Here is a 26,988-nt window from a genome sequence, read left to right as displayed (position 1 = left end):
ACATTCCTTGAGTTTTGGGGCACCTAATACCCTATTTTGCATAGTACACAACGATGGTTGATTTTTTCAATTATGGAAGAAAACGAAACATTCTAGTATATCAAGTAGAGCTTTTTCAATATTGTTAGTTTCTTGTGACAACTACATGAATTTTGTAGGTAGTAACCATATCTAGTCATAAGGATCAAATTTGGCTAGATATTGAATAGTTTTTATGGGATTCTACAACTCATAATGTTCAACCCGGTTTTTTCATGTTTGCTCATGTTTGCTCTATTTAACACTTCATCTTTGCCCCCAAGATTCCCCTTGGTAAGAGATGTATTATTCTTTTGACATGCTCCATGGCTCCTTATGAACATAAAGGACAATAGGGAACTAAGAAAACATGCATATATTATTTGTATTGAACGTGGCTACAGAAACTTTGATGATAGGTTTGCAGAATGGTAAAAATTCAACTTTTTTGTACCTATTTATTTTGGAAAAACAAAAAATAGTGAGTGAGAAGCAATCATATGTTCTCATCACCAACCCATTGAAGTTAACTAGGGAATTTATCTCGTCCTACAAAAATCCCTAATCTTATTTTTATGCAACAAAACGTAAGAAATGACTGTTTTGATGAAAATTCACTGGTCCATCAACTTTGGAGGCTTGGTGTGACCAAAAGATGAGAAATTTTACAAGTTTCTTATTTTTTCCATGTTTAGTAGGCCTTGAACTATAACCTCATGAAAGGATTTTACAAAATGAGTGGATCTACTATGGTTTTGGAGGTTTTTTTCAAAACCCTGAAAGGACACTTTTATGTCCTATTAGGTTACCAACCTAGTGTTAAGACACCGCAGATTCATTCCTTAGCCTCACAGATCTCACCTACATGCATAGTCATATGGTCGAGTCAGCTAGCGTTTTCATGTTCAGTCCGCTGTCCACAAATTTCAGCATCTGCGTTTTCAGCTCATTATTGTCGTGTCATCGCCATCGCCATCCTCGCTGACACAGTATCAGAGATCAACAAAAAGTCAGCGTTTTGTAGATTTTAAAAGTTCAGCACTAGCGTTTTCAGATTTCAGTTCGTCCTCGTCGTTGTCATCATTGGCGTCAACATTGTCGGCACGTCCATTACATCTAGACCATTGTACGAGATTTGTGCAATCAATAGCATAGACCTCTCTCGCCATAGAGGGGGGCCTTGGAGGAGGGTTTGAGAACCGTCTAGTGTCGTATTCTTTTCTCTCTCTCTCTCTCAACAACTTCATTCACAGTGTCATTCACTTTGTTTGTGATCATTGCACTCTCTCACTAAAGGAATGGAAGGCTCTCCCTTCCGTAAGTAGAAGGAACCCTTGAACATAGTTCGGAGCACTTATCTTGAGCAAAGCTCAACATTCACTTCTGTTGCACCTTACAAAGAGACATGAGAGAGAGAGAGAGAGAGAGAGAGAGAGAGAGACAGAGAGAGAGAGAGAGAAGAGACGACACGGTATGTCAGGTCCCAAACCCTCAAGGGTCCCCTTGCTCTGTTGCCAGAGCAAGTAATTTCTTTATTCGTACACAATGCTCATACAATGATGCTAAATATTGAGGTGCTGATGCCAATGGGTACTGATGCCACTGATGCCACTGATGCTAGGTATTGGTGTTACACAATGCTCATACAATGATGCTAAATGCTGAGGTGCTGATGTTGATGGGTACTGATGCCACTAATGCTTGGTATTGGTGTTGATGCTATTGATACTAGGTACTACCGAGTACTGATGGGTATTGAGGTACTGTGAGGTTCTATGTCGACGACGACGATGACGACGACAAGTACTGCCGGTTCTATGTCGACAACGATCATGTCAACGACTAGGTACTGATGGATCTATGTCGACGACGGGTTCTAAGGGTCTTGCGAGTACTATGGGGTACTGTGTCGATGACAATGATGACAGCAGCGGTGGCGACGAGGCTATGGCTAAATGCTGAATCTATTAGCTTTGAAAATGTCTTGCATCTGCAACCATGACAAGGCTATGGATTGAAATCTGCTGGCGACCAAGGGTTGAGATCGCTGGCTGTTCTGGCTGCAAAACGCTGGCTTCCTTGGGCTGAAAATGTAGGTTCTACTTGGCTGAAAAACGCCACTGGGAAGAGGGGCTGAAAACGCTGGTCTGCTAACCTGTAAACGCTGGGTTGCAGGTGCTTCTGCTACTTCCTCTTCTCTTGCTACTGGCAATGCTAAAGGGGCTGAATCTCGGAAATGCTGGCTGCTGCTGATTTGGAGAGAATGTGGGAACCACGAGGCTATGGATGAGAAACGCTGATGCAACAAGTGCAAAAACACTGGACTACGGTGGTACTATGAGAGGCACTGACTCTCTGCTCCTCTGGGTCTTCTACTACAAGCGCTGGTCTCTTATATAGCCTCCCCAAATCTGGGCCGAGCAGTCTCAGTTGGAGCCCCACGATATCATAAAAAATGGGCTGAAAATAATTTATTAACTAATGCTATGCTAGGGGTGGTTCCCACGCGAGAGGTGCATGCATACTGAAATGACTGTCCTGTGCAAGAGAGGGTATGCAACTATGACCGGCTGGACATGCACGTCCTGCTAGAGGCTCACAAAGGGCCAAGCTCGGTCCTAAGCTAGACTCATGCTAGACTATAGCAGAGTCATGTCTACGTAGCGCCAGTGAAGAACACACGTGACATGCCACTACTCTCCATACTGCATACGAGGCAGACAAGTCCATAGGCAGTGTGCCAGAGAATCTTATATATGATGCATATATCCCCTGGCGATGGAGCTCCATCTCTCTCATATACTCCTATGGATCCACCCATACACAATTGTCATTACCCTCTTACTCCACTACGAGTGGTTTTTTTTCAGCTCATTTTGTATCATTTGTCCTTTTCCAATAGATGGAGGACATACACCCATGTAATCTGATTTGTCTCATAGGCTGATTTCGGCCTCCTATACGAAAAATCTCTCTCTCTCTCTCTCTCTCTCTCTCTCTCTCTCTCTCTCTCTCTCTCTCTCTCTCTCTCTCTCTCTCTCTCTCTCTCTCTCTCTCTCTCTCTCCCCCCCCCCCAAAATTTGAGTACGGTCTAGATTGTCCTACAGAGACAGATCACATGACCATGCTGGACTAGTGGCCAACGCATTTGTGACATGCATAGGTACATTGGTACGCTTGTTGGCACACATGTTTAACAGAGCTATTTGTGAAGGCTTCCTTGATAGCTCGAGTACCAACATTATTGTGCAGATATTCAAGGTTGGATATCTTATGGTCTCCTTGGTAATTATCATACCATCATGATAGGCCACACATTGGACTTCTGTGCTTGAGCATGAGCTCAATGGCTAGGTGGAGAGACAGGGTGTGTGAGTGTCACAAACTGCTGACGTGTCAAGCCACTGAAGAATGGAGCCAACCTGCAAATTCTGGCCAAGGGGCCAAAACTAAGAAGAAGAAGAAGAATAATCATACCATCATGATAGGCCACAAATTGGACTTCTGTGCTTGAGCATGAGCTCAATGGCTGGGTAGAGAGAGAGGGTGTTAGTGTCACAAACTGTTGACGTTTCAAGCCACTGAAGAACGGAGCCAATCTTCAAATTCAGGCCAAGGGGCCAAAACCCTAAGAAGAATGCAGCAGAAGAAGAAGAATAAGTTTTGCAGACTTACAAAATGTCTAACGAGTAGCCTATTTTTAAAGAAGAGTTCCCACCAACTTATGGGACCCCGTCTGATGGGGCCCAAGTGACATAAAGGCATTAAAAAATAAAGCAGAACACACTCAGAAGACTTTGCACATCAAAATATGATGATGTGGCACCTATATGGACGTTCCGCAAATCGCTACAGATTTTTAGGAAAATCTTGAAATTTTAGGGATAGCGTTTTTTTTTGTTGGAATTAGGGTTGCAGAGAAACACACACAGCTTGGAGAAGACGAAGGAAGCTTAAGGCACACAATAGAGAGTGTGTTACTTAGTGTGAAATGGAAAGATAGATAGCCCCTAGAGTGATGGGCGTATATAACAATGCACGGGGGAAAAAACCTCCTAAAGAGGGAAAAAAATGCCAGCGGTCCCTAGTGTGTTCACACACATCACTACCACATGTATATGGTAACAAATCCCCCCTGGAGTGATGCGGTGAACGAGAGCTGGCACATGAGTAAAGGAAGTGCCAATGCCCTGAGGACAGGATCAGTCCACAAAGGGAGTAAGCCCAAAGCTTTGCGGAAAGCTTCAAGCTTCTCACGAGACAATGCCTTTATTTGAAAATATCTGAAGGTTGTCCTGTGTTGGCACATAAGCCAAGCTGATCTCTCCTGCTGTAGAGCCTCTCCCTGACATAGTGGTAATGCACCTCAATGTGCTTTGTGCGAGCATGAAAAACTGGGTTCCTCGCAACTGCCAATGCGCTCTGACTGTCAGTGTAGATAGTGTTGGCAATGTCCTGTCCAAACACCCAAATCAGCCATAGGCGTCTGAGCCATACACACTCAACCGTAGCTGTGAAGACTGCCCTGTGCTCAGCCTCACAACTCGAAGTGGCCAAAGTAGGTTGCTTCTTGCTCAACACCATGATATACATGAACTGCCAAGCATGAAACAAAAACCACTTGTGGACACTCGCGTGTCAAAACAATCAGCCCAATCCGAGTCCGAAAAAGCATGTAAGTCTGGCGGCAATGATCCCCCCTTGGGATAAAACAAGCCAAGATTTAAAGTGCCACTAAGGTAGCGGGAAATCCTCTTGACAGCTTGCCAATGCTTTAGACCCGGGCTATGCATAAATCTGCTGACCTGTGAGACTGCAAACTGAATATCCGGCCTCGTGTTGCATACATAAATGAGGCAGCCAACAGCAGTTTGGTAAAGAGTGACATCAGCAGGATCACCAGCATCATGTAGACTCAACTTCAAACCTGTTTCCATGGGAGTGGCAAAAGGTTTGCAATCCTCAAGTCCAAACTTACATAGCAATGTCTCTATGTAACTTTTCTGACACAATGCAATACCACCATCACACTGCTTAAACTGTATACCCAAATAATGATGCAACAGCCCCAAATCTTTCATCTTGAAAGTAGCATTCAAATCAGCCTTAAATTCAGCAATATCTATCTCTCATTTGGTCCAGTGATCAGCAAATCATCAACATAAAAACCACAATGAGAGTACATCACCTCAAGCTTTAAAGACCATATTAGGTATTTTGGTAAAAATCTCACATTATGGGAATCTCCAAATCGACCGAATTCATGTAATTTGGGAATTTTCCACTTAAAGTGGGAAAAATTGAGGTGTGTGGCTAGTATAATAAAGTGAAAATCTCATAGGATTGTGGTGTTTGATAAACACCAAAGTCAAGAGGATGTACAACACATGGATTTGAATAATAACTTAAATTACATAAAACAAAGGAAGATACAAAAAAGATTTTGTTTTACAAATTGACTAGTATAGTCACAATAGAAGCTCCACATAATTCAACTCCACATTTGATACCATATCTGAACTTTGATCCAAAGTGTGGCTGATGTGTACGAGTGAGGCATTCTATGGCTTTTAAGAGCATGTCTTTCTGGAATCTTTATTCTAGAAAATGGTCCTTCCTTGTTGGGTCTCAAGGACCAAACAATTGCATCTATAGTTTCCACACTTGTGGGTCCTCTATAGTTGAAAAGCCCAATAAACCTTCCAACAATATAATGTAAGCTTGAGTATCTGTCATCACTTTTTCTCGCGCAAGGTGCCCAATATTGAGATCAAGAGGTTTTCTGTAGTTTGGTGATGTAGGCTCATTATCAATGTCAGATAAAACAGCCATTGCAAGCCACTCTGGATTAATTTGTGTCACTCGGAACAAGCATAAGAAAGTCACCTTGGTGCACATCAGACATAGGGATCAAACTCTTCCTTGGCCTATCTCGTTGAGGCCCACAAAAATGATCGTTCAACTCTTCAAGGCCTAGAATCTTTCTGCTCCTTGTTGCAAATTCATTGTAGTGCTTTGTAGGTGAGAATATTCTTGAGTTTTTAGGCCAAAACATTTCAACAAGACTCCCTCTGATATGATTGCTTTTCCAATCTCTTCAATTACCTTACTCCAATAATCTATCACGGGTCTATAATATCGCGGAATACTTGAACCATTCCCTAAATTTTTCCAAAATTTTATATAGTTCTTTAGCCCCAAAATGACTTCTTCTGTGGCCTTGACATACTCCGCCATTTGTACTAGAGGTGGATCTCCATGTGGTAACATTGGCTTGCCTTCTGTGTCTGTTTTCCAAAGGCGATATCCACTCCAACTTGATACACCTACATGTGCTTATATTGCATCATTGGTGTATCATCCTGCATAAAGAACCTGAACTGAAGAGGTTTGGAATGTCCAACAAGTATGTCTTGTCCATCACAAAGATAGCCATCACAATATTGCTTGAAATCGGGGATCTTTGTGAGAAAAAATGGAGCTGGAGATGAAGATGAGTGTTTCGTAATGTATCCATCAAATGTGGCAAAGTATAGGTTTGTGTAACTCTCAACTTCTCTGAAAACCTACTAAACATGGCGTCTATGTCCTCATGTGTATGCCCAACCATTAAAAATCCCAGCTGGATGGTTTTGAAAACACCCCTTGCAAAGCATTGACAAATAGGCAATAAGTATCGATTTTTGTTTTCCCTGCACAATTATCCAATTGTAGCAACAAGTTCTCTGGCAATCTGCGAAATGTTGACCCCAATTCCTCTTCTGCAATTTCTGACGACTGCACAATGGGCTCTTTTCCATCATCTCAAGTTATGGTAATCCAAAGCATCCCTTGAGTTCAAAGCATGTAGTAGTGAAATATTGCTCCTTGGAAGTCCATTTGTTACTAGATCACCAAGAGGATGCTTATCTATCTCTCGAGGTTATGTAAACAATTAGCAATTGAGCCAATTGTAAGATTTGGATCAGCTGGCCACAAACCATTTCAAGACAAAGTGTCCGTAATGACCTTCTCCATGTCCATGAGTGATCATGCCAATCAATGCCACCTGTAGATTATATCCTGAATCCACACCCTTGGGAACAATGCGTAATCTAGGAATGGCAGTCTTCTTTTGATCCATCTTATCATGGATTATGCATACATATTTTTGTGGTTGAGTTTCTGAATACGTGCGCCATGCATAATATAGGCTTTGCAACTCTTTTGTTGTGCCATGTGAACTTCTCTCTCCTCTCGAGAAGAGCTCTCTCTTCAAGAGAAGGTTTAGCTTTCTAACCTTGCTTGATTGAGCTACAATATTGCACTTAGAGAACTCACTCGTCTTTTTTGTTAAAGTGACATGTGGGTACTCTTTGTTCCAAATTCTACCAAAAGAAGATTGGGATAGCTTCTTCTCATAGCCCATTTGGTCAAGTGTCGTGTTGATTTCACATAAAATATCCACTTGTTTGTATGTTGATGGAATCACCAATTGAGTCTCTCTTGAGCCATCTAGCAGTGTTCTACTTCTATGTGGCATCTTCTCAGAGTTGTTTTCCACAAACTCATTTAGTAGTGCTCTTGCTAAACTAGTATGTTGAAGTCCCCTTCTCAATGTACATGTGTTCCCATGTACATATTGGCGCACACCATTTTCAAAGTTCTCCTTGTATCGATAAAATGATGTCTTTGGTATTCCATGTAGCTCATACCATGCTCTACAACAAACAATAGAGCCATTTAGCCTGAATTGGTATCGTGACTTCTCATCTTTCTGATAACATATAGAAAGAACATCATAAACATAATTAGTGCGTGATTTTTGAGACTCTCCCCAAAATTGTTGTCGTAACCTTGTCACCATATCACGATCTGCAAATTGGCAGCATTTTTGTGCACAACAATCAATGCATGATACCCTTTGAATTGATTTGTTTGAAAGGTAAAAAGTCGAAGCTGGTGCTGCTTTTGATTTTTGAGTCCTGTTCATGAAAGTGTATCGTCTCTTCCTTGACAACTGGACAACATTACTCCCATCAAGTTTTTTTCCAACATTGCCATCGTTGGATACATCCTCATATGTAGCATGCATGCCATCAACAGGAACAAAGCGTTGTAATGGGCTCCCATTCAACATTGTTGTCTGCTTGATGGGCCACTTTAGCAAAGTGATGCTACCCACTTCAACCACATCATCAATGCTTGCATTTTCTCTTTCAATACCCACACCCACACAATCAGGACCAAGTTCCTGAAAGTTGACATAATCATGTGGAAATACATATAAGATGGTCCCTTCATTCATGGTTTGCATCATTGTGTCATCTTTTAAAAGGACCCTCTGATTTCTCCAAGACTCTCGAATCATTGCTTCAAATTCTGGGCTTGTCATAGGTATTGCATCTGTAACTAGAGGATCAGAATGATCATGTTCTTCATCACCATTGTAGCTTTCGTGTGGATCAATTAAGTTCCCATTTAATACAAAAGATTGCAAAAGAAGCTTTGACCATCGAACAACACTCCATAATGAGCCTTGGAGAGATGAAGTATCCATTGTAGGAAAAGGTAGGACCACATCCTTCAAGCATTCCTCCACTAGTATGGAGACATTTCCCAGCCCTATCTTTGTACCACCACAAGTGGAATCTGGATCTGTTCTACACACACAACCAATACCAACGATTTCATTGTCAAGTATCATATGTACTTTCTCCCCAGATTCGAAGTCCATCCTGTAAGTAAAAAGATTACATTGTTAAATCCATAGTTATAGAAAAATACTCTTCAAACAAAAAATCATGCTACAACATGAAAAAGGTTTGCATAGGTTGGACAAGTGGTGAACCTTGAGACCAAATCCTCCTTGCTATATTAATGGAAGCAAGGTTGGACAAGTGGTGGACCTTGAAACCAAAGCCTCTTTGCTATATGAGAGCATAGGTTGGACAAGTGGTGGACCTAGTTGTAATACCCACTGCCACCTATCAACTACTATAGGACTATGCTTTCCAATGTCCAAGTATCCCTTGAGTCTTTCAAGGTTGAACACGTGGTGGACCTTGAAACAAAAATCCCCTTTCTATATCAGAGCATAGCTTGGACAAGTGGTGGACCTAGTTATAATGCCCAATATCCAAGGTGAAATACCTTAGGACTTTGCTACCTTGCTTGCCAATGTTTACGTAGCCCCTCATTTCTTTAATGGAAGTAAGGTTGGACAAGTGGTGGACCTTGAAACCAAAGCCTCTTTGCTATATTAGAGCATAGGTTGGACCTAGTTTTAATACCCACTGCCACCTATCAACTACTATAGGACTATGCTTTCCAATGTCCAAGTATCCCTTGAGTCTTTCAAGGTTGAACACGTGGTGGACCTTGAAACGAAAATCCCCTTTCTATATTAGAAAGGTTGAACACATGGTGGACCTTGAAACAAAAATCCCCTTTCTTTATCAGAGCATAGCTTGGACAAGTGGTGGACCTAGTTATAATGCCCAATATCCAAGGTGAAACACCTTAGGACCTTGCTTGCCAATGTTTACGTAGCCCCTCATTTCTTTAATGGAAGCAAGGTTGGACAAGTGGTGGACCTTGAAAGCAAAGCCTCTTTGCTATATGAGAGCATAGGTTGGACCTAGTTGTAATACCCACTGCCACCTATCAACTACTATAGGACTATGCTTTCCAATGTCCAAGTATCCCTTGAGTCTTGCAAGGTTGAACACGTGGTGGACCTTGAAACCAAAATCCCCTTTCTATATCAGAGCATAGCTTGGACAAGTGGTGGACCTAGTTATAATGCCCCTCCTTTCTTTAATGGAAGAAAGGTTGGAAAAGTGGTGAATCTTGAAACCCAAACCCTTTGGCTATATATAGAGGATATCTTGGACAAGTGGTGGGCTTAGTTGTAGTATCCAATGTCCAAGGTCCAAGGTGAACTATGTAAAGACCTTACTTCCAAAAACAAAGTCGTACAAGTGGTTCTCCTTGAAACCAAAACCTCCTTAGTGTATTAGAACATAGCTTGGAGAAGTGGTGGACTTAGTTGTAATGGTGAATGTCCAAAGCAAACTATTATAGGACCTTGCTTCCCAAATCAAGTTTGGACAAGTGGTGGATCTTGAAACCAAAACCCCCTTACTCTATTAGAGCATAGCTTAGATAAGTGGTGGACCTAGCTGCCATGGAAAATGTTCAATCTGAACTGCTGCAGGACCTTGCTATTAAATGTCTAAGTAGAGCTAGCTTCTTTAATGGAATCAAGGTTGGGAAAGTGGTGCATCTTGAAACCAAAAGCCCTTTATTGTATTAGAGCATAGCTTGGACAAGTGAGGGACCTAGTTTTAATGTGTGATGTCCAAAGAAAAGTATTACAAGACCTTGCTTTCCAATATTTGAATTGGTCAAGTGGTTAAAACTAAGTATAAAACTTTGACCATTTTCTTCTCGAATTGCCAAAAAGCTAGTTTTAGACACCCCTAAATGAAAATGGTTTAGGGTGGCCTTAAACAATGTTTTTTCAAAGACTTGAACAAAAGGGTTGCCGAAGAGTAATGACAATTTATTGTGGCTTGAAGTGCCTGAGTATGTGAAAACAAGCCTAGGTTTTCCACGAGGCAAAAGGTGACATAATAAGAACATTGGAAACTTAGGATTGACCATGTGGCCTAAACTTTGGCAAGTGAAGTGGTGGCCAAGTTTTGTGGCACAGTGTGCACTTGGTCCTATACCTTTGGCACCTAAATATAGTAGGGACATAATCTAGAACTGCTATAGTAAATTAGTAGTATAGCTATATGTTAATATTTGTATTATATTTAAGTATATGCTAATATTAATTTATGTTCAAAATTTCACTAATGAAGAATGTTCCCATTTAGCACTCCAGATGCGGGGTCTTAGGGCAATGCCACAATGGGTGACATGCAAGCGCTTCACGTGAGGTTTGGGGGTTTCGCTCTTGATGGGGATGGGAATAGAGCGCTTCTCGATGGCGGGGGTGGGAGGTTGATTTTGGGATATTGTTCTGGGCGGGGTCCTGGGGCAGCGGCAAAGATTTTTTTTTTTAAAGTGAATTCTAGTATAGAGTTACGCATGTTTTTCATATTTTCAACATGATTTCTTTAATTTTGGCCGTGTGAATTGGTTAATTTTTTATATTGCTTTTTGTTTTTTTTAATCCTATGATAAAAACATGGACTTGTTGCATACGTGGCATTCTTATTAAACCTATCAAGATTAGGCACACAGAGAGGCGCACGAGCAACGCACACAGAGAAAGCAGGCGAGCACAGAAAACACACAGAAAGCGCACACGAGATCGCCCACAGTTGGAGTATACGCGCGCGTAGAGGAGCAAGCTCGGCATCGTACACAAACACACAGGTGGAGTGCACAGGATTGAAAGTTCGCGCACAAGATAAAGAAACAGCAGCGTAACACAACGCTTTCCAGAAGGGCAGGATCGGGCAGTCTTCTCAGGAGACATTGCACACTCACGAATAGAGAAAAAACAGGTATTTCTCTCTCTCTCACTCTCTGTCTTTCTCCATATAGAGAAGATGGTTCTCTGTAACTCTTCTTGCACACACACTCTCTCGTCAAAAGACAGAGATACATAGTTTAAAAGTATCCCCGCACACATACACATATTCCCACACATCGTCTTCCTCTTTCCACATACATAACCACAGTGAAATCTGTTATCTTGCTGTCTCTCTCTTGAAAATACATGCACAATATTCCCACACATCGTCTTCCTCACTTCCACATACATAACCACAATGAAATCTGTTATCTTGTTGTCTCTTCTTGAAATACGTGCACATATTCCCATACATCGTCTTCCTCTCTTCACATACATAAAACAATGAAATCTGTTATCTTTCTCTCTCCTCTCTCTAAAAAAACAGGTATTTATCTCTCTCTCTCTCTATCTATCTATCCTGTATCTTGCTATCTCTTCTTGAAAATACATGCTCATGTATGTGTGCGTCTGTGTTATCTATGTGTATGTATGTATATTTGTGTTATTTCATTGTAATACTCATACATAATGCAGATACACAATTACACTTTATTACGATATGCACACATAGTATATATACATACATAAATATCACAAATAACTAACACATTGTAAATACTAGTAAAATTGAATGGAATACTTACTTGCGTGATCTGTTAAAGTCGATTCTTGTAGCGAGTTCTGGATGTATGCTGAGCTGATTTCCTCTAATCCATTTGTAGATATGATTGTAACTTCTGTTTCTCAAAAATAGTAGTGTTGTTTAGTGATACACCATATGACATAATGGTTTAACTAGGACATGTAGACCAAAATACGTGTATTTCTTTGGATGAATATATACACTTTTTGGTGACCCTTACCACAAGTGGTGGACCTTGAGACCAGTGGACTATAAGGACCTCCAAACAATACCTTGTACACTCAATCCTTCTTGGTATCTAGGTGGACAAGTGGTGGACTTGTTCAAATTCTTTAACCACTCTCTCTAACATGGTGACATAATTTAGGTGTGATAAATTCATATCTATGCAAACTAATATCAGTTTAGGCTTGTTAATTTGAATTTGTTTGAATTTATGTACAATATAATGATTTGAGGTTTGCATATTTGAATTTAGGTGGTATAATGATATCTTTTTGTGATAAACTTGAATTTAAAATCAATTTCGCGTGGAATATTTTAAATTTAAGTAGTAAAATTTAAATTTTATAAAAAAGTTTGAATTTTAAAATTTGGGCGGGATATTTTAAATTTAGGCGGGATATTTAAGATTTGGGAGGGATATTTTAAATTTAGGCGGGAGGTTTTGAATTTATAGCGAGATCTCCCTTACATAAGAGACTATAGGTTGGACAAGTGGTGGACCTTCAAGCTAGAGCATCCATGCTACTGGACATGATAGGTAGGGAATCTAGTTGAATATTGTATGTATAATATATATGTAATAGATCTAGCTTGGACAAGTGGTGGACCTTGGAACAAAACCCCATGTAAAACATATCATGCACATTCCAAGTGGTCAAAAAAAATATCATTTAAGATATAGCCTTATAGGTTGGACACAGAGTGGTGGACCTTAACACCCAGATATTCTTCATATAATGACATAGAGTGGAAAACTGGTGAATCTTGAGACCAAACCATGCTACTAGCGATAATAGCTTGGACAAGTGGTGGACCTTGAAAGTAAACCCCCATCTACGAAATATCGTGGGTTTAAGGTATTTCGATGGAGCCTAGCATCTTGGAGACATCGTGCATCTTGCTTCTCTTCATGTTTCAATGGAGCCTATCTTGGACAAATGGTGGAGCATCCTTCTCTCCATGTTTCAATGGACCCTAGCTTGGACAAGTGGTGGACCTTTGCTTCTCTCTATTATTCAATAGAGTTAGCTTGGACAAGTGGTGGACCTTGGAACCAAACCCCCATGTAAAACCTATCATGGTCACTCCAAGTGGTGAGAAAGAATAACCTTTAAGATATAGCCTTATAGGTTGGACAAGTGGTGGACCTTAAACCCTATATTCTTAATATAATGACATAGAGTGAAAAAGTGGTGAATCTTGAGACAAAACCACTCATGCTACTAGCACTAATAGCTTGGACAAGTGGTGGACCTTGAACGTAAACCCCCCATGTTTCAATAGAGTTAGCTTCGACAAATGGTGGAGCATCCTTCTCTCCATGTTTCAATGGACCCTAGCTTAGACAAGTGGTGGACCTTTGCTTCTCTCTATGTTTCAATAGAGTTAGCTTGGACAAGTGGTGGACCTTGGAACCAAACCCCCATGTAAAACCTATCATGGTCACTCCAAGTGGTAATAAAGAATAACCTTTAAGATGTAGCCTTATAGGTTGGACAAGTGGTGGACCTTAACACGCGCATATTCTTAATATAATGACATAGAGTGGAAAAGTGGTGAATCTTGAGACCAAACCACTCAGGCTACTACAATAATAGCTTGGACAAGTGGTGGACCTTGAATGTAAACCCCTCATCTACGACATATCGTGGGTTTAATGTTTTCCGATGGAGCCTAGCATCTTGGAGACATGGTGCACCTTGCTTCTCCTCATGTTTCAATGGAGCCTACCTTGGACAAATGGTGGAGCATCCTTCTCTCCATGTTTCAATGGACCCTAGCTTAGACAAGGGTGGACCTTTGCTTCTCTCTATGTTTCAATAGAGTTAGCTTGGACAAGTGGTGGACCTTGGAACCAAACCCCCATGTAAAACCTATCATGGTCACTCCAAGTAGTAAGAAAGAATAACCTTTAAGATGTAGCCTTATAGGTTGGACAAGTGGTGGACCTTAACACCCACATATTCTTAATCAAAATGGTGAATCTTGAGACCAAACCACTCAGGCTACTAGCAATAATAGCTTGGACAAGTGGTGGACCTTGAATGTAAACCCCTCATCTACGAAATATCGTGGGTTTAATGTATTTCGATGGAGCCTAGCATCTTGGAGACATGGTGCAGCTTGCTTCTCGTCATGTTTCAATGGAGCCTATCTTGGACAAATGGTGGAGCATCCTTCTCTCCATGTTTCAATGGACCCTAGCTTGGACAAGTGGTGGACCTTTGTTTCTCTCTATGTTTCAATAGAGTTAGCTTGGACAAGTGGTGGACCTTGGAACCAAACCCCCATGTAAAACCTATCATGGTCACTCCAAGTGGTAATAAAGAATAACCTTTAAGATGTAGCCTTATAGGTTGGACAAGTGGTGGACCTAACACGCGCATATTCTTAATATAATGACATAGAGTGAAAAGTGGTGAATCTTGAGACCAAACCACTCAGCTACTACCAATAATAGCTTGGACAAGTGTTGTACCTTGAATGTAAACCCCTCATCTACGACATATCGTGGGTTTAATGTTTTCGATGGAGCCTAGCATCTTGGAGACATGGTGCACCTTGCTTCTCCTCATGTTTCAATGGAGCCTACCTTGGACAAATGGTGGAGCATCCTTCTCTCCATGTTTCAATGGACCCTAGCTTAGACAAGGGTGGACCTTTGCTTCTCTCTATGTTTCAATAGAGTTAGCTTGGACAAGTGGTGGACCTTGGAACCAAACCCCCATGTAAAACCTATCATGGTCACTCCAAGTAGTAACAAAGAATAGCCTTTAAGATGTAGCCTTATAGGTTGGACAAGTGGTGGACCTTAACACCCACATATTCTTAATAAAAGTGGTGAATCTTGAGACCAAACCACTCAGGCTACTAGCAATAATAGCTTGGACAAGTGGCGGACCTTGAATGTAAACCCCTCATCTACGAAATATCGTGGGTTTAATGTATTTCGATGGAGCCTAGCATCTTGGAGACATGGTGCAGCTTGCTTCTCGTCATGTTTCAATGGAGCCTATCCTGGACAAATGGTGGAGCATCCTTCTCTCCATGTTTCAATGGACCCTAGCTTGGACAAGTGGTGGACCTTTGTTTCTCTCTATGTTTCAATAGAGTTAGCTTGGACAAGTGGTGGACCTTGGAACCAAACCCCCATGTAAAACCTATCATGGTCACTCCAAGTGGTAATAAAGAATAACCTTTAAGATGTAGCCTTATAGGTTGGACAAGTGGTGGACCTTAACACGCGCATATTCTTAATATAATGACATAGAGTGGAAAAGTGGTGAATCTTGAGACCAAACCACTCAGGCTACTACCAATAATAGCTTGGACAAGTGTTGTACCTTGAATGTAAACCCCTCATCTATGACATATCGTGGGTTTAATGTTTTCCGATGGAGCCTAGCATCTTGGAGACATGGTGCACCTTGCTTCTCCTCATGTTTCAATGGAGCTTACCTTGGACAAATGGTGGAGCATCCTTCTCTCCATGTTTCAATGGACCCTAGCTTAGACAAGGGGTGGACCTTTGCTTCTCTCTATGTTTCAATAGAGTTAGCTTGGACAAGTGGTGGACCTTGGAACCAAACCCCCATGTAAAACCTATCATGGTCACTCCAAGTAGTAAGAAAGAATAACCTTTAAGATGTAGCCTTATAGGTTGGACAAGTGGTGGACCTTAACACCCACATATTCTTAATCAAAGTGGTGAATCTTGAGACCAAACCACTCAGGCTACTAGCAATAATAGCTTGGACAAGTGGTGGACCTTGAATGTAGACCCCTCATCTACGAAATATTGTGGGTTTAATGTATTTTGATGGAGCCTAGCATCTTGGAGACATGGTGCAGCTTGCTTCTCGTCATGTTTCAATGGAGCCTATCTTGGACAAATGGTGGAGCATCCTTCTCTCCATGGTTCAATGGACCCTAGCTTGGACAAGTGGTGGACCTTTGTTTCTCTCTATGTTTCAATAGAGTTAGCTTGGACAAGTGGTGGACCTTGGAACCTAACCCCCATGTAAAACCTATCATGGTCACTCCAAGTGGTAATAAAGAATAACCTTTAAGATGTAGCCTTATAGGTTGGACAAGTGGTGGACCTTAACACGCGCATTTTCTTAATATAATGACATAGAGTGGAAAAGTGGTGAATCTTGAGACCAAACCACTCAGGCTACTACCAATAATAGCTTGGACAAGTGTTGGACCTTGAATGTAAACCCCTCATCTACGACATATCGTGGGTTTAATGTTTTTCGATGGAGGCTAGCATCTTGGAGACATGGTGCAGCTTGCTTCTCGTCATGTTTCAATGGAGCCTATCTTGGACAAATGGTGGAGCATCCTTCTCTCCATGTTTCAATGGACCCTAGCTTGGACAAGTGGTGGACCTTTGTTTCTCTCTATGTTTCAATAGAGTTAGCTTGGACAAGTGGTGGACCTTGGAGCCAAACCCCCATGTAAAACCTATCATGGTCACTCCAAGTGGTAATAAAGAATAACCTTTAAGATGTAGCCTTATACGTTGGACAAGTGGTGAACCTTAACATGCGCATATTCTTAATATAATGACATAGAGTGGAAAAGTGGTGAATCTTGAGACCAAACCACTTAGGCTACTACCAATAATAGCTTGGACAAGTCGTGGACCTTGAATGTAAACCCCTCATCTACGACATATCGTGGGTTTAATGTTTTTCGATGGAGCCTAGCATCTTGGAGACATGGTGCACCTTGCTTCTCCTCATGTTTCAATGGAGCCTACCTTGGACAAATGGTGGAGCATCCTTCTCTCCATGTTTCAATGGACCTTAGCTTAGACAAGGGGTGGACCTTTGCTTCTCTCTATGTTTCAATAGAGTTAGCTTGGACAAGTGGTGGACCTTGGAACCAAACCCCATGTAAAACCTATCATGGTCACTCCAAGTAGTAAGAAAGAATAACCTTTAAGATGTAGCTTTATAGGTTGGACAAGTGGTGGACCTTAACACCCACATATTCTTAATAAAAGTGGTGAATCTTGAGACCAAACCACTCAGGCTACTAGCAATAATAGCTTGACAAGTGGTGGACCTTGAATGTAAACCCCTCATCGACGAAATATCGTGGGTTTAATTGATTTTGATGGAGCCTAGCATCTTGGAGACATGGTGCAGCTTGCTTCTCATCATGTTTCAATGGAGCCTAGCATCTTGGAGACATGGTGTAGCTTGCTTCTCGTCATGTTTCAATGGAGCCTATCTTGGACAAATGATGGAGCATGCTTCTCTCCATGTTTCAATGGACTCTAGCTTGGACAAGTGGTGGACCTTTGTTTCTCTCTATGTTTCAATAGACTTAGCTTGGACAAGTGGTGGACCTTGGAACCAAACCCCCATGTAAAACCTATCATGGTCACTCCAAGTAGTAAGAAAGAATAACCTTTAAGATGTAGCCTTATAGGTTGGACAAGTGGTGGACCTTAACACCCACATATTCTTAATAAAAGTGGTGAATCTTGAGACCAAACCACTCAGGCTACTAGCAATAATAGCTTGGACAAGTGGTGGACCTTGAATGTAAACCCCTCATCTACGAAATATCGTGGGTTTAACGTATTTCGATGGAGCCTAGCATCTTGGAGACATGGTGCAGCTTGCTTCTCGTCATGTTTCAATGGAGCCTATCTTGGACAAATGGTGGAGAATCCTTCTCTCCATGTTTCAATGGACCCTAGCTTGGACAAGTGGTGGACCTTTGTTTCTCTCTATGTTTCAATAGAGTTAGCTTGGACAAGTGGTGGACCTTGGAACCAAACCCCCATGTAAAACCTATCATGGTCACTCCAAGTGGTAATAAAGAATAACCTTTAAGATGTAGCCTTATAGGTTGGACAAGTGGTGGACCTTAACACGCGCATATTCTTAATATAATGACATAGAGTGGAAAAGTGGTGAATCTTGAGACCAAACCACTCAGGCTACTACTAATAATAGCTTGGACAAGTGTTGGACCTTGAATGTAAACCCCTCATCTACGACATATCGTGGGTTTAATGTTTTTCGATGGAGCCTAGCATCTTGGAGACATGGTGCAGCTTGCTTCTCGTCATGTTTCAATGGAGCCTATCTTGGACAAATGGTGGAGCATCCTTCTCTCCATGTTTCAATGGACCCTAGCTTGGACAAGTGGTGGACCTTTGTTTCTCTCTATGTTTCAATAGAGATAGCTTGGACAAGTGGTGGACCTTGGAACCAAACCCCCATGTAAAACCTATCATGGTCACTCCAAGTGGTAAAAAAGAATAACCTTTAAGATGTAGCTTTATAGGTAGGACAAGTGGTGGACCTTAACACGCGCATATTCTTAATATAATGACATAGAGTGGAAAAGTGATGAATCTTGAGACCAAACCACTCAGGCTACTACCAAAAATAGCTTGGACAAGTGTGCACCTTGAATGTAAACCCCTCATCTACGACATATCGTGGGTTTAATGTTTTTCGATGGAGCCGACCATCTTGGAGACATGGTGCACCTTGCTTTTCCTCATGTTTCAATGCAGCCTACCTTGGACAAATGGTGGAGCATCCTTCTCTCCATGTTTTAATGGACCTTAGCTTAGACAAGGGGTGGACCTTTGCTTCTCTCTATGTTTCAATAGAGTTAGCTTGGACAAGTGGTGGACCTTGGAACCAAACCCCCATGTAAAACCTATCATGGTCACTCGAAGTAGTAAGAAAGAATAACCTTTAAGATGTAGCCTTATAGGTTGGACAAGTGTTGGACCTTACACCCACATATTCTTAATAAAAGTGGTGAATCTTGAGACCAAACCACTCAGGCTACTAGCAATAATAGCTTGGACAAGTGGTGGACCTTGAATGTAAACCCCTCATCTACGAAATATCGTGGGTTTAATTGATTTTGATGGAGCCTAGCATCTTGGAGACATGGTGCAGCTTGCTTCTCATCATGTTTCAATGGAGCCTAGCATCTTGGAGACATGGTGTAGCTTGCTTCTCGTCATGTTTCAATGGAGCCTATCTTGGACAAATGATGGAGCATGCTTCTCTCCATGTTTCAATGGACCCTAGCTTGGACAAGTGGTGGACCTTTGTTTCTCTCTATGTTTCAATAGACTTAGCTTGGACAAGTGGTGGACCTTGGAACCAAACCCCCATGTAAAACCTATCATGGTCACTCCAAGTAGTAAGAAAGAATAACCTTTAAGATGTAGCCTTATAGGTTGGACAAGTGGTGGACCTTAACACCCACATATTCTTAATAAAAGTGGTGAATCTTGAGACCAAACCACTCAGGCTACTAGCAATAATAGCTTGGACAAGTGGTGGACCTTGAATGTAAACCCCTCATCTACGAAATATCGTGGGTTTAATGTATTTCGATGGAGCCTAGCATCTTGGAGACATGGTGCAGCTTGCTTCTCGTCATGTTTCAATGGAGCCTATCTTGGACAAATGGTGGAGCATCCTTCTCTCCATGTTTCAATGGACCCTAGCTTGGACAAGTGGTGGACCTTTGTTTCTCTCTATGTTTCAATAGAGTTAGCTTGGACAAGTGGTGGACCTTGGAACCAAACCCCCATGTAAAACCTATCATGGTCACTCCAAGTGGTAATAAAGAATAACCTTTAAGATGTAGCCTTATAGGTTGGACAAGTGGTGGACCTTAACACGCGCATTTCTTAATATAATGACATAGAGTGGAAAAGTGGTGAATCTTGAGACCAAACCACTCAGGCTACTACTAATAATAGCTTGGACAAGTGTTGGACCTTGAATGTAAACCCCTCATCTACGACATATCGTGGGTTTAATGTTTTTCGATGGAGCCTAGCATCTTGGAGACATGGTGCAGCTTGCTTCTCGTCATGTTTCAATGGAGCCTATCTTGGACAAATGGTGGAGCATCCTTCTCTCCATGTTTCAATGGACCCTAGCTTGGACAAGTGGTGGACCTTTGTTTCTCTCTATGTTTCAATAGAGTTAGCTTGGACAAGTGGAGGACCTTGGAAGCCAAACCCCCATGTAAAACCTATCATGGTCACTCCAAGTGGTAATAAAGAATAACCTTTAAGATGTAGCCTTATAGGTTGGACAAGTGGTGGACCTTAACACGCGCATATTCTTAATATAATGACATAGAGTGGAAAAGTGGTGAATCTTGAGACCAAACCACTCAGGCTACTACCAATAATAGCTTGGACAAGTCGTGGACCTTGAATGTAAACCCCTCATCTACGACATATCGTGGGTTTAATGTTTTTCGATGGAGCCTAGCATCTTGGAGACATGGTGCACCTTGCTTCTCCTCATGTTTCAATGGAGCCTACCTTGGACAAATGGTGGAGCATCCTTCTCTCCATGTTTCAATGGACCTTAGCTTAGACAAGGGGTGGACCTTTGCTTCTCTCTATGTTTCAATAGAGTTAGCTTGGACAAGTGGTGGACCTTGGAACCAAACCCCCATGTAAAACCTATCATGGTCACTCCAAGTAGTAAGAAAGAATAACCTTTAAGATGTAGCTTTATAGGTTGGACAAGTGGTGGACCTTAACACCCACATATTCTTAATAAAAGTGGTGAATCTTGAGACCAAACCACTCAGGCTACTAGCAATAATAGCTTTGACAAGTGGTGGACCTTGAATGTAAACCCCTCATCGACGAAATATCGTGGGTTTAATTGATTTTGATGGAGCCTAGCATCTTGGAGACATGGTGCAGCTTGCTTCTCATCATGTTTCAATGGAGCCTAGCATCTTGGAGACATGGTGTAGCTTGCTTCTCGTCATGTTTCAATGGAGCCTATCTTGGACAAATGATGGAGCATGCTTCTCTCCATGTTTCAATGGACTCTAGCTTGGACAAGTGGTGGACCTTTGTTTCTCTCTATGTTTCAATAGACTTAGCTTGGACAAGTGGTGGACCTTGGAACCAAACCCCCATGTAAAACCTATCATGGTCACTCCAAGTAGTAAGAAAGAATAACCTTTAAGATGTAGCCTTATAGGTTGGACAAGTGGTGGACCTTAACACCCACATATTCTTAATAAAAGTGGTGAATCTTGAGACCAAACCACTCAGGCTACTAGCAATAATAGCTTGGACAAGTGGTGGACCTTGAATGTAAACCCCTCATCTACGAAATATCGTGGGTTTAACGTATTTCGATGGAGCCTAGCATCTTGGAGACATGGTGCAGCTTGCTTCTCGTCATGTTTCAATGGAGCCTATCTTGGACAAATGGTGGAGCATCCTTCTCTCCATGTTTCAATGGACCCTAGCTTGGACAAGTGGTGGACCTTTGTTTCTCTCTATGTTTCAATAGAGTTAGCTTGGACAAGTGGTGGACCTTGGAACCAAACCCCCATGTAAAACCTATCATGGTCACTCCAAGTGGTAATAAAGAATAACCTTTAAGATGTAGCCTTATAGGTTGGACAAGTGGTGGACCTTAACACGCGCATTTTCTTAATATAATGACATAGAGTGGAAAAGTGGTGAATCTTGAGACCAAACCACTCAGGCTACTACTAATAATAGCTTGGACAAGTGTTGGACCTTGAATGTAAACCCCTCATCTACGACATATCGTGGGTTTAATGTTTTTCGATGGAGCCTAGCATCTTGGAGACATGGTGCAGCTTGCTTCTCGTCATGTTTCAATGGAGCCTATCTTGGACAAATGGTGGAGCATCCTTCTCTCCATGTTTCAATGGACCCTAGCTTGGACAAGTGGTGGACCTTTGTTTCTCTCTATGTTTCAATAGAGCTAGCTTGGACAAGTGGAGGACCTTGGAGCCAAACCCCCATGTAAAACCTATCATGGTCACTCCAAGTGGTAATAAAGAATAACCTTTAAGATGCAGCCTTATAGGTTGGACAAGTGGTGGACCTTAACACGCGCATATTCTTAATATAATGACATAGAGTGGAAAAGTGGTGAATCTTGAGGTGAATCTTGAGACCAAACCACTCAGGCTACTACCAATAATAGCTTGGACAAGTCGTGGACCTTGAATGTAAACCCCTCATCTACGACATATCGTGGGTTTAATGTTTTTCGATGGAGCCTAGCATCTTGGAGACATGGTGCACCTTGCTTCTCCTCATGTTTCAATGGAGCCTACCTTGGACAAATGGTGGAGCATCCTTCTCTCCATGTTTCAATGGACCTTAGCTTAGACAAGGGGTGGACCTTTGCTTCTCTCTATGTTTCAATAGAGTTAGCTTGGACAAGTGGTGGACCTTGGAACCAAACCCCATGTAAAACCTATCATGGTCACTCCAAGTAGTAAGAAAGAATAACCTTTAAGATGTAGCTTATAGGTTGGACAAGTGGTGGACCTTAACACCCACATATTCTTAATAAAAGTGGTGAATCTTGAGACCAAACCACTCAGGCTACTAGCAATAATAGCTTTGACAAGTGGTGGACCTTGAATGTAAACCCCTCATCGACGAAATATCGTGGGTTTAATTGATTTTGATGGAGCCTAGCATCTTGGAGACATGGTGCAGCTTGCTTCTCATCATGTTTCAATGGAGCCTAGCATCTTGGAGACATGGTGTAGCTTGCTTCTCGTCATGTTTCAATGGAGCCTATCTTGGACAAATGATGGAGCATGCTTCTCTCCATGTTTCAATGGACTCTAGCTTGGACAAGTGGTGGACCTTGGAACCAAACCCCCATGTAAAACCTATCATGGTCACTCCAAGTGGTAATAAAGAATAACCTTTAGGATGCAGCCTTATAGGTTGGACAAGTGGTGGACCTTAACACGCGCATATTCTTAATATAATGACATAGAGTGGAAAAGTGGTGAATCTTGAGACCAAACCACTCAGGCTACTACCAATAATAGCTTGGACAAGTGTGGACCTTGAATGTAAACCCCTCATCTATGACATATCGTGGGTTTAATGTTTTTCGATGGAGCTTAGCATCTTGGAGACATGGTGCACCTTGCTTCTCCTCATGTTTCAATGGAGCCTACCTTGGACAAATGGTGGAGCATCCTTCTCTCCATGTTTCAATGGACCCTAGCTTAGACAAGGGGTGGACCTTTGCTTCTCTCTATGTTTCAATAGAGTTAGCTTGGACAAGTGGTGGACCTTGAATGTAAACCCCTCATATACGAAATATCGTGGGTTTAATGTATTTCGATGGAGCCTAGCATCTTGGAGACATGGTGCAGCTTGCTTCTCGTCATGTTTCAATGGAGCCTATGTTGGACAAATGGTGGAGCATACTTCTCTCCATGTTTCAATGGACCCTAGCTTGGACAAGTGGTGGACCTTTGTTTCTCTCTATGTTTCAATAGAGTTAGCTTGGACAAGTGGTGGACCTTGGAACCAAACCCCCATGTAAAACCTATCATGGTCACTCCAAGTTGTAATAAAGAATAACCTTTAAGATGTAGCCTTATAGGTTGGACAAGTGGTGGACCTTAACACGCGCATATTCTTAATATAATGACATAGAGTGGAAAAGTGGTGAATCTTGAGACCAAACCACTCAGGCTACTACCAATAATAGCTTGGACAATTGTTGGACCTTGAATGTAAACCCCTCATCTACGACATATCGTGGGTTTAATGTTTTTCGATGGAGCCTAGCATCTTGGAGACATGGTGCAGCTTGCTTCTCGTCATGTTTCAATGGAGCCTATCTTGGACAAATGGTGGAGCATCCTTCTCTCCATGTTTCAATGGACCCTACCTTGGACAAGTGGTGGACCTTTGTTTCTCTCTATGTTTCAATAGAGTTAGCTTGGACAAGTGGTGGACCTTGGAACCAAACCCCCATGTAAAACCTATCATGGTCACTCCAAGTGGTAATAAAGTATAACCTTTAAGATGTAGCCTTATAGGTTGGACAAGTGGTGGACCTTAACACGCGCATATTCTTAATATAATGACATAGAGTGGAAAAGTGGTGAATCTTGAGACCAAACCACTCAGGCTACTACCAATAATAGCTTGGACAAGTGTGGCCCTTGAATGTAAACCCCTCATCTACGACATATCGTGGGTTTAATGTTTTTCGATGGAGCCTAGCATCTTGGAGACATGGTGCACCTTGCTTCTCCTCATGTTTCAATGGAGCCTACCTTGGACAAATGGTGGAGCATCCTTCTCTCCATGTTTCAATGGACCCTAGCTTAGACAAGGGGTGGACCTTTGCTTCTCTCTATGTTTCAATAGAGTTAGCTTGGACAAGTGGTGGACCTTGGAACCAAACCCCCATGTAAAACCTATCATGGTCACTCCAAGTAGTAAGAAAGAATAACCTTTAAGATGTAGCCTTATAGGTTGGACAAGTGGTGGACCTTAACACCCACATATTCTTAATAAAAGTGGTGAATCTTGAGACCAAACCACTCAGGCTACTAGCAATAATAGCTTGGACAAGTGGTGGACCTTGAATGTAAACCCCTCATCTACGAAATATCGTGGGTTTAATGTATTTCGATGGAGCCTAGCATCTTGGAGACATGGTGCAGCTTGCTTCTCGTCATGTTTCAATGGAGCCTATCTTGGACAAATGGTGGAGCATCCTTCTCTCCATGTTTCAATGGACCCTAGCTTGGACAAGTGGTGGACCTTTGTTTCTCTCTATGTTTCAATAGAGTTAGCTTGGACAAGTGGTGGACCTTGGAACAAAACCCCCATGTAAAACCTATCATGGTCACTCCAAGTGGTAATAAAGAATAACCTTTAAGATGTAGCCTTATAGGTTGGACAAGTGGTGGACCTTAACACGCGCATATTCTTAATATAATGACATAGAGTGGAAAAGTGGTGAATCTTGAGACCAAACCACTCAGGCTACTACCAATAATAGCTTGGACAAGTGTTGGACCTTGAATGTAAACCCCTCATCTACGACATATCGTGGGTTTAATGTTTTTCGATGGAGCCTAGCATCTTGGAGACATGGTGCAGCTTGCTTCTCGTCATGTTTCAATGGAGCCTATCTTGGACAAATGGTGGAGCATCCTTCTCTCCATGTTTCAATGGACCCTAGCTTGGACAAGTGGTGGACCTTTGTTTCTCTCTATGTTTCAATAGAGTTAGCTTGGACAAGTGGTGGACCTTGGAACCAAACCCCCATGTAAAACCTATCATGGTCACTCCAAGTGGTAATAAAGAATAACCTTTAAGATGTAGCCTTATAGGTTGGACAAGTGGTGGACCTTAACACGCGCATATTCTTAATATAATGACATAGAGTGGAAAAGTGGTGAATCTTGAGACCAAACCACTCAGGCTACTACCAATAATAGCTTGGACAAGTGGTGGACCTTGAATGTAAACCCCTCATCTACGACATATCGTGGGTTTAATGTTTTTCGATGGAGCCTAGCATCTTGGAGACATGGTGCACCTTGCTTCTCCTCATGTTTCAATGGAGCCTACCTTGGACAAATGGTGGAGCATCCTTCTCTCCATGTTTCAATGGACCCTAGCTTAGACAAGGGGTGGACCTTTGCTTCTCTCTATGTTTCAATAGAGTTAGCTTGGACAAGTGGTGGACCTTGGAACCAAACCCCCATGTAAAACCTATCATGGTCACTCCAAGTAGTAAGAAAGAATAACCTTTAAGATGTAGCCTTATAGGTTGGACAAGTGGTGGACCTTAACACCCACATATTCTTAATAAAAGTGGTGAATCTTGAGACCAAACCACTCAGGCTACTAGCAATAATAGCTTGGACAAGTGGTGGACCTTGAATGTAAACCCCTCATCTACGAAATATCGTGGGTTTAATGATTTCGATGGAGCCTAGCATCTTGGAGACATGGTGCAGCTTGCTTCTCGTCATGTTTCAATGGAGCCTAGCATCTTGGAGCCATGGTGCAGCTTGCTTCTCGTCATGTTTCAATGGAGCCTATCTTGGACAAATGGTGGAGCATGCTTCTCTCCATGTTTCAATGGACCCTAGCTTGGACAAGGGGTGGACCTTTGTTTCTCTCTATGTTTCAATAGAGTTAGCTTGGACAAGTGGTGGACCTTGGAACCAAACCCCCATGTAAAACCTATCATGGTCACTCCAAGTGGTAATAAAGAATAACCTTTAAGATGTAGCCTTATAGGTTGGACAAGTGGTGGACCTTAACACGCGCATATTCTTAATATAATGACATAGAGTGGAAAAGTGGTGAATCTTGAGACCAAACCACTCAGGCTACTACCAATAATAGCTTGGACAAGTGTTGGACCTTGAATGTAAACCCCTCATCTACGACATATCGTGGGTTTAATGTTTTTCGATGGAGCCTAGCATCTTGGAGACATGGTGCACCTTGCTTCTCCTCATGTTTCAATGGAGCCTACCTTGGACAAATGGTGGAGCATCCTTCTCTACATGTTTCAATGGACCCTAGCTTAGACAAGGGGTGGACCTTTGCTTCTCTCTATGTTTCAATAGAGTTAGCTTGGACAAGTGGTGGACCTTGGAACCAAACCCCCATGTAAAACCTATCATGGTCACTCCAAGTAGTAAGAAAGAATAACCTTTAAGATGTAGCCTTATAGGTTGGACAAGTGGTGGACCTTAACACCCACATATTCTTAAT

The sequence above is a fragment of the Adiantum capillus-veneris genome, chromosome 6 (genome assembly GCF_014529385.1).
Source record: "Adiantum capillus-veneris isolate H3 chromosome 6, ASM1452938v2, whole genome shotgun sequence".
Classification (NCBI taxonomy): Eukaryota; Viridiplantae; Streptophyta; class Polypodiopsida; order Polypodiales; family Pteridaceae; genus Adiantum; species Adiantum capillus-veneris.
Note: the sequence above shows the minus strand (reverse complement) of the source record.